At 37.2% G+C, this 7,349-nt stretch overlaps 1 pseudogene; it reads right to left on the bottom strand.

Moving 5' to 3' along the window:
• Nucleotides 1-1,816: 1,816 nt before the first annotated feature.
• Nucleotides 1,817-3,049, bottom strand: LOC106776807 (annotated as a pseudogene).
• Nucleotides 3,050-7,349: the final 4,300 nt, after the last annotated feature.

Here is a 7,349-nt window from a genome sequence, read left to right as displayed (position 1 = left end):
TATATATATATATATATATACATATATATATATATGTATATATATATATATATTAAGGCATTTGGTCAAACTGTAAAGCACTTGGTTTTGTTAAAGATAACCTGTTGTTGAACGTTCGTCTTTTCTCTTGAATTATTTATATTTCCTTGTCTTCAAACAGTGCGGTTTCCTTCTTTGTTTAACCGTTCGCTCACTTGCTAGAGTTCCTTTTATATTCGGTATATGACCGTTCAGTCATTTTTCTTAAAGTACCTCTTATATGCATAGAAAAGAATGGTTCTGGATGAGAATGTGTGCAAGTTTATGTTGAATGTTATGGAATGAAAAGAATAAGGTTATTATGATTATATAAGAGTATTCCAAGGAGGAATATCTCATGATTTGGAAATTGATTGGTAAAGTATGACTATGGTCAGACTCGGGTTCCGTTCTATCCTGATATTCCGTGATTACGACTTCTCAGGTAGAGAAGGGTAACTCATGCATGGGAATGGCAGGAGGTCCTTTAGCCTCAGGGTATGTCTATACCGAGGTGGTTCCACTAGACTAACCTCAGGTGACAGTCTGTTGAGTGTATCCCAACCAGGTCCACCCGAGTGCAAAGAGCGGCGAGCTACATGGTTCATACCGTCTGGACAGTGTCAGTAGTGGTCAGTCATGATATTTACCATTCGATTTTGATTGATTTACTTGGATTATGATAGTATGTTTGAAATGCGGATGTATGTAATTTACGTGTATGTTTTTAAGTGTATATTGAAAACGATTAATTAAATTTGCATAAGCTTACCCTTATTTTCTTGTCTTGTTTGTGTGTGTCGTTCGGTCTTAACCGTTCAATTGTTCTCTTCACTGTAATGATCATCCATTTGGGTGTGAGCAGAGGGCGATTTCGAAGACTCAGTGGAAGAAGCCTTACAGGCCGTGCAGCCAGAAGATACTGTAGGACCGTCTGGTCAGTAGGCGTAGTTAGCTTATATATATATATATATATATATATATATATATATATATATATATATATATATATAGATATATATATATATATATATATATATCACGTTCGGTTTAGTTAGTGTTTTTTAAAACCGTTAGGTATAGATCCTTTTGTAATGTCGTTTGGTCCTGAATTGTACCAAGACCATTCGGTCTATTTTCTGTAAATTGTAATCTGACTTACTTTTCCTGTACAGTTTTAATCTTATGTGATGTTTCACCTTTCTTCCCGCACCGATTGCTTACTTCTTACTGTTCTTTGTTATGATTATGTTAACTCCTAAAATAAATTATAGTTTTTGTTATACATTTATTTGGATGTTACATTTTCAAATTTAATTATTTTTTTATTTAACGTGTTTTTTAATTTAATCTTTTTTAAAGTAAAATAACTATTTATACTATTATATTAAGGGAATTCTATATATATTTTGTCTTCAATTTTATCCTCTAAATAATAATTTTATCAATTTTATCTTTTAAATGGGTTTTTTATAATTTAAATATTTTTTATTTGATATTTTTGAATTTAATATTTTTTAAATTTAAAATAACTATTTATAATAACAAAATTGTCTAAAAAATAAATAAAACTATTTACAATAAAATTATAAAAATTATTTATATTTATTTTTATAATTATATTTTATTATTTTTTAGTGTTATAAAAAAGATAAATACATTATATATAGAAAGATATATTCGCATGTATTTTTATAAGCAATAATAATAATAATAATCATAATTAAATTTTAACTTTGAAATAAAGTAAGAAAAATTGACACACGAAATCAGTCAAACATTGCCCTATTGTTCCATTCTACAACTTACAATCACCATATGATTTCTTAAGGACAGAAATTCTCACCAAAGTGTCAGTTGGTTTGCTTGGATGATCTACAGACATCTTTTGCTTCTTCATAGTATAATTTGTTTTGCTATGTCCATGTGAAAGCTGATCTAATTGTTCCTCGGCTTCAATATCTCCATCACGAATTCTTTTGACATAACCTCCTGAATTATCATTACTTCATCTTCTTCTTCCAGCCTTTTCTCCTTATCAGCTGCTGTGCGCTGCAGAGCCTCCAGCATTTCATCAGCAGAAACAGTTGCATGCCTAGACTTCATTGATTTCATCTCATTCAATGCATCTAGGATGTCCATCTTCCTTTTAGAATCCAAGGTTCTATTTTCCAATGATTTCATAGCATCTCCCATCTCTTCAGTATCCCTCTTCTACACGCCAAGGTTCAAAATTTCTGGTTGCACCGGATTCAACAATATAATCTGAATTTTGTGGATCAGTCTTCATGGTAATTTCAGCTGAACACTTGGTGCATTTAAAATAGAATCTGAATATTTGAATTCCAAGCTACGTCTGGCCAATAACATCTTTTCTGGAATTGAACTTTGGTGCCTTTGTAGATGTAATTGCCACAAGTATTGCATCGAATAATGCTCATGGGAAGCATCATGCGAACCTTTATCTGCTGGTTCTTGGGCCTTCTGGCTCTTGGAAGCTTGGAGGGATCAAAGTCTTGTAGTAACCCCTCCAAGCAATACTATTATTAGCAGGGAGAGGCCGAAACTTGTGAGTCACAAGAGATAATTTTATCCACTATTAATTAATGAGTTAGCAGAGTTTTAGAACTTTTTACGTTGTGTACTGCATATTTATTATTCATTAGGGAATATTATTAGAAGGGTTGATTGTATATATGATTGTTAGTCTGTTATGAGAAAGGGATGAAAAAATGTATTTTCTCTTCCTACTCTTCTCTTTCTTTAGGAGGTTTCTCTATCCTTAAATACAGAGAGTACACACTTAACTCAACATTTTTGGTGCTCTTGTTGTTTTCTCTCCACCATGAGTGAATCTGTTTGTAAAACTCAGTTAGAAAAAATGGATGAGATGCTTCATAACATGTTTCTTTTCATCTCCAAAATGGATGACATGAATCTTCTACTCTTAGTCTTTGAAAACCGCCCCCCTTCTCCACCTCCTTTTCCTCCCCTATTTTCCTCACCTAATAACCATTCCTCTCATTGCCATTTTCTCAAGCTAGATGTTCCCCGCTTTGATGGTTCTGACCCATGGTTGGATCTTCAAGATCTCTCAGTTTTTTTACTATCATTCCACATCGAAGGAAGAACGAATCGTCGTTGTGTATTTCTACCTTAACGGTCCTGCTCTTACGTGGTTTTAGTGGATGTACCGCAATGGACAGATTCACTCATGGCCACAATTACTGCAAGCTTTAGAGACCCGTTTCGCACCCATTGCCTTCAATGATCCTCGGGGTAAGCTTTTCAAGCTAACTCAAACCTCCTATGTTGTTGTTTATTTGAGCGAGTTTAAGGCTCTTGCTAACCAGATTGTTGGGTTGCAACCCCAATTTCTTTTGAGTTGCTTTATCTGGGTTAAAACTTGAAATCTGTTGTAAGGTGTTTTCTCAACAGCCTCAAGCACTCTCTCAACCTTCTGGGTTAGCTCACCTTCATGAGGAAAAGTTCCATGATCTGACTCTAGTTCGTTCGCGTACTGGTCTTCCTGGACCGTTGTCGTTGGTGACCCGTTCGTTCTCTCCATCTTTGGTTCCTTTAGTTCCTCTGAAGCAATTGCCACCTATTCTACCTTCTCCTCCTCCGCGCACGCGCTTTAAACAATTAACCGAGGCGGAGATGGCTGATCGATGTGAGTGTTGTTTTTGTTTCAATTGCGACCAAACATTTTCACGCAACCATCGTTTCCCAACACGTTACATGTTGGTTGTTGGAGAGGATGATGACTCAGACAATTCTTCTTTGCATGCTTCAATTGTGGAACCCAACCCATCATCTCCTGCAGTACCCCTTACCACTAATAACCCGAATCCATCCCAACTTAGCTTGAATGCCTTGTCAGGCCTCGGGGCTCCCAAAATGCTTCGAGTCTTAGGTTAGGTGGGCTAATTTCAGGTACAAGTTTTAGTGGATGGGGGAAGTACTCATAATTTCATCCTAGAAATGGTGGCTACTTTTTTGGGCCTATCTCGCAGCTCAATTCCAGTTTTGAAAGTTATGGTGGGGAGCGGCGAAGTTCTATTATGCACTGAATTATGTACATGGGTTGAATTGCCTATACATGGGCATGTTTTTAAGGTGGACTTATACATATTGGGAATGACTGGGTCTGACATTGTCTTAGGGGCCCAATGGCTGAAACAACTGGGTCTAGTTCTCATGAACCCTTACTATAAGTTTAACCATCCTAATTATGTTAAAAGGTCAGATTACTTCCCCTTTGAAACCCATTTCTATTCACCAATTAAAAAGAGTCCTTCATTCAGACACTACAACTCAATTCTTCTCCCTTAGAGTCACAAGTCAACCTATCACACCATTGTCTCTCCCTACCCTCTCACACAAACACACTCCACTCCAACTTTTACTACACAAATACCACTTCCTATTTACTGAACCTTCTTCTATCCCTCCCAAAAGGTTTTCTGATCACTTTGATAATGGATTAAAATACCGTTATTTGACATATGATTTTGGTACTAAAAGCACCCTTGTTGACTTAGAATTTTGCTTGAACTCATAGGTTTTCAATAAATTGTGCGAATAAGAGAGTTGAGGTTGATCTTGATTGTTTTCTAACAAATTCCTCTTGTTTTAATAGAAATTGAAGTAATATTGGAAGAGGAAGTAAAAAAGCCATGAAGATGGAGCTCAAAAGGGGTCAAAAAGGCACCAAGAAAGGAGAAAACCCGAAGCCCAAGCGAGCACTAGGCGAGCAGAACGGAAAATTTGCGAATACAAATCATCACTCATCGCCCGGGCGACGGATCCAGCGCCCGGGCGACAGACACTCGAAGCCTGGGCGAGGAAAACTGGCGCCCAAGCGCAACATGAGCCTTGATCCACGCTTGAGCGAGCCCTATTCGATGCTTGAGCGTGAATTGACCTGGATCGGGCCCTGTTTCTGCTCTGATTTGATTCTTTTGGACCGGGTCGCAATTTGGGACACTTCTGGCACTATTTAAAGGACCCTGGGACTCTAGATTTTGCATCCCTGGCATAAGAGAGCATACAATACACTCCTAGCCAATTCTTAGTCTTCCATTCTCACTTTCTTTCTTCCATTATTCATAAGGGTCCCCCATGTCTATGGGGAACTAATTTCTATTTCTTGTTGAGGAATGATGTAACCTTGTAAACTCTCATGTATTTGAATTTGTTCTTAATTCAATATGCTTTATTTCATTAATTGTTAGAGAAATTTATTTGTTCTTAATGCTTGCTTATACAATAACATGATCTGCGATTTGCATGAGTGCTGGGAGGTTCCTTACAATTCAAGTCCTTGTTAAATTACTCCTAAAGGGTTATATTGCTCAGGGATGAGGGTATGAGTCTTTGGCTGTCTTAACCTCTTGATCTTCACATCTTTTTACCAGGAATGTTAGGAATTGTATGAACTGGTAATTAGGGACAGACTTATTGACTGAGGGATCGGGTTTAAGTATTTTAGTGAGGGACGTTGGCATTAATGAATAAAGAGGAATTCTTATATACATGAGAGGAAACTTGGTGAAATCTAACCCCAACAACATATTCATCTCATATTAATCAACCTTCATTCATCTTTGTGCTCTTTTGCCATTGATCACATTTACTTTGTTTTATTTTATTTTCTTTACAAAACAAACCATAATCTCTTTTTATTTTTAAGTCTTAATTAATCCTATTTTTAAGTCCTCTGGGATATGATACTTGGTCTTACCATTTTATATTACTTATGCGACTCGGTACACTTGTCGGTTTTCCCCAACACACTTCATTCCCTTTACTCCCAAATTCTTCCCCGGTCAATGTTCGACCCCACCGCTACCCACAATCCAAGAAAATTGAGATTGAAGCTCAAGTCTCTAAGCTATTATCCAATGGGTGGATACAGCCAAGTGGCAATCCCTTCTCTTCTTCGGTCTTACTACTGAAGAAGAAAAATGGCTCTTGGCATATATGTGTGTTGATTATCAGGCCCTCAATGCCATCACAGTAAAGGATTGTTTCCCAATGCCTATGATGGATGAACTTCTTGATGAATTAGGTCATGCTCAGTGTTTTTTCAAGCTTGATATGACTTCCAGGTTTCATCATATCCACTTAAACCCCGAGGACACTCGCAAAACTACCTTTCGAACTCACGATGTTCATTACGAATATTGTGTCATGCCTTTCAGGTTATGTAACACCCTTTCAACGTTTCAATCCATCATGAATGACATATTTTGCCCTTGGTTAATTACATCGATTTGTGATTTTTTTCAATGACATATTAGTTAATAGTGCCTCTTTATCTGATCATGTTTCCCATTTACAACAGGTTTTCTCTGTATCATCAAAGCACAAGTTTTTCTTGAAACCTCAAAAGTGAGAGTTTGGACGACCTAAGATCACTTATTTGGGTCATATTGTCTCTGATGACGGAGTATCACCTGATCCATTAAAGATTTCAATTGTGCTTGATTGGCCAATTCCTACATATGTTAAAGGGCTTAGTGAGTTTCTTGGGCTAACCGGGTTTTATCGAAAATTTGTGAAAGGTTATGCTTCCATTGCACCTCTCTCACCAAGTTGGTTAAGAAGGATAATTTTCATCGGTCACATGCAGCACAGGATGCCTTTGATGCATTGAAGAAGGCAATGACAACAACTCTGGTTCTAGCATTTCCCAATTTTTCTGAATTGTTTCTTATGCTAACTAATGCTTCGGGCATGGCCATGGGTGTGGTCCTTTTATAGGGAGGCCACCCCATCGCTTACTTTAGTAAGGTATTTTTTCCTCGGATGGCTCGTGCTTCTGCATATCTTAGGGAGCTTCATGCTATTACTAGCGTCGTCAGGCGTTGGCGACAATACCTTCTTGGCCATTTTTTTGTAATTTAAACGGACCAAAAGAGTTTGAAGGTATTAATGTCACAAGTGATCCAGTCCCTTGATCAACAACATTATTTTTCGAAGTTGGTAGGATATGATTACGAAATTCAATACAAACCAGGAAACATGAATGTTGTGGTCAATGCTTTGTCTCGATCACAATGTCTCACTTCAGCCTCTTGTCTCATATTGATTGTTCCTCAGTTTGTCTTCTTGGACGAAGTGAAGAAGAAGCTTCAAAGTGATTCGTCTTACATTGCCATGTTGGATAAATACAACATAAATCCTTCCCCCTATTGAGTACAAGAAAGTTGATGGGTTTTTATCGTACAAGGGAAGAATCTGGCTTCCTCCAAAGTCTCGTTATAAGGCAGCAATACTCTAAGAGTTTCATGGCACCAATATAGGGGGACATGCTGACATCGCTA

The sequence above is a fragment of the Vigna radiata genome, chromosome 11 (assembly GCF_000741045.1).
Source record: "Vigna radiata var. radiata cultivar VC1973A chromosome 11, Vradiata_ver6, whole genome shotgun sequence".
Lineage (NCBI taxonomy): Eukaryota > Viridiplantae > Streptophyta > Magnoliopsida > Fabales > Fabaceae > Vigna > Vigna radiata.
The sequence above is the reverse complement of the archived record's forward strand: the minus strand, read 5'-3'. Positions and strand labels throughout refer to the sequence as shown.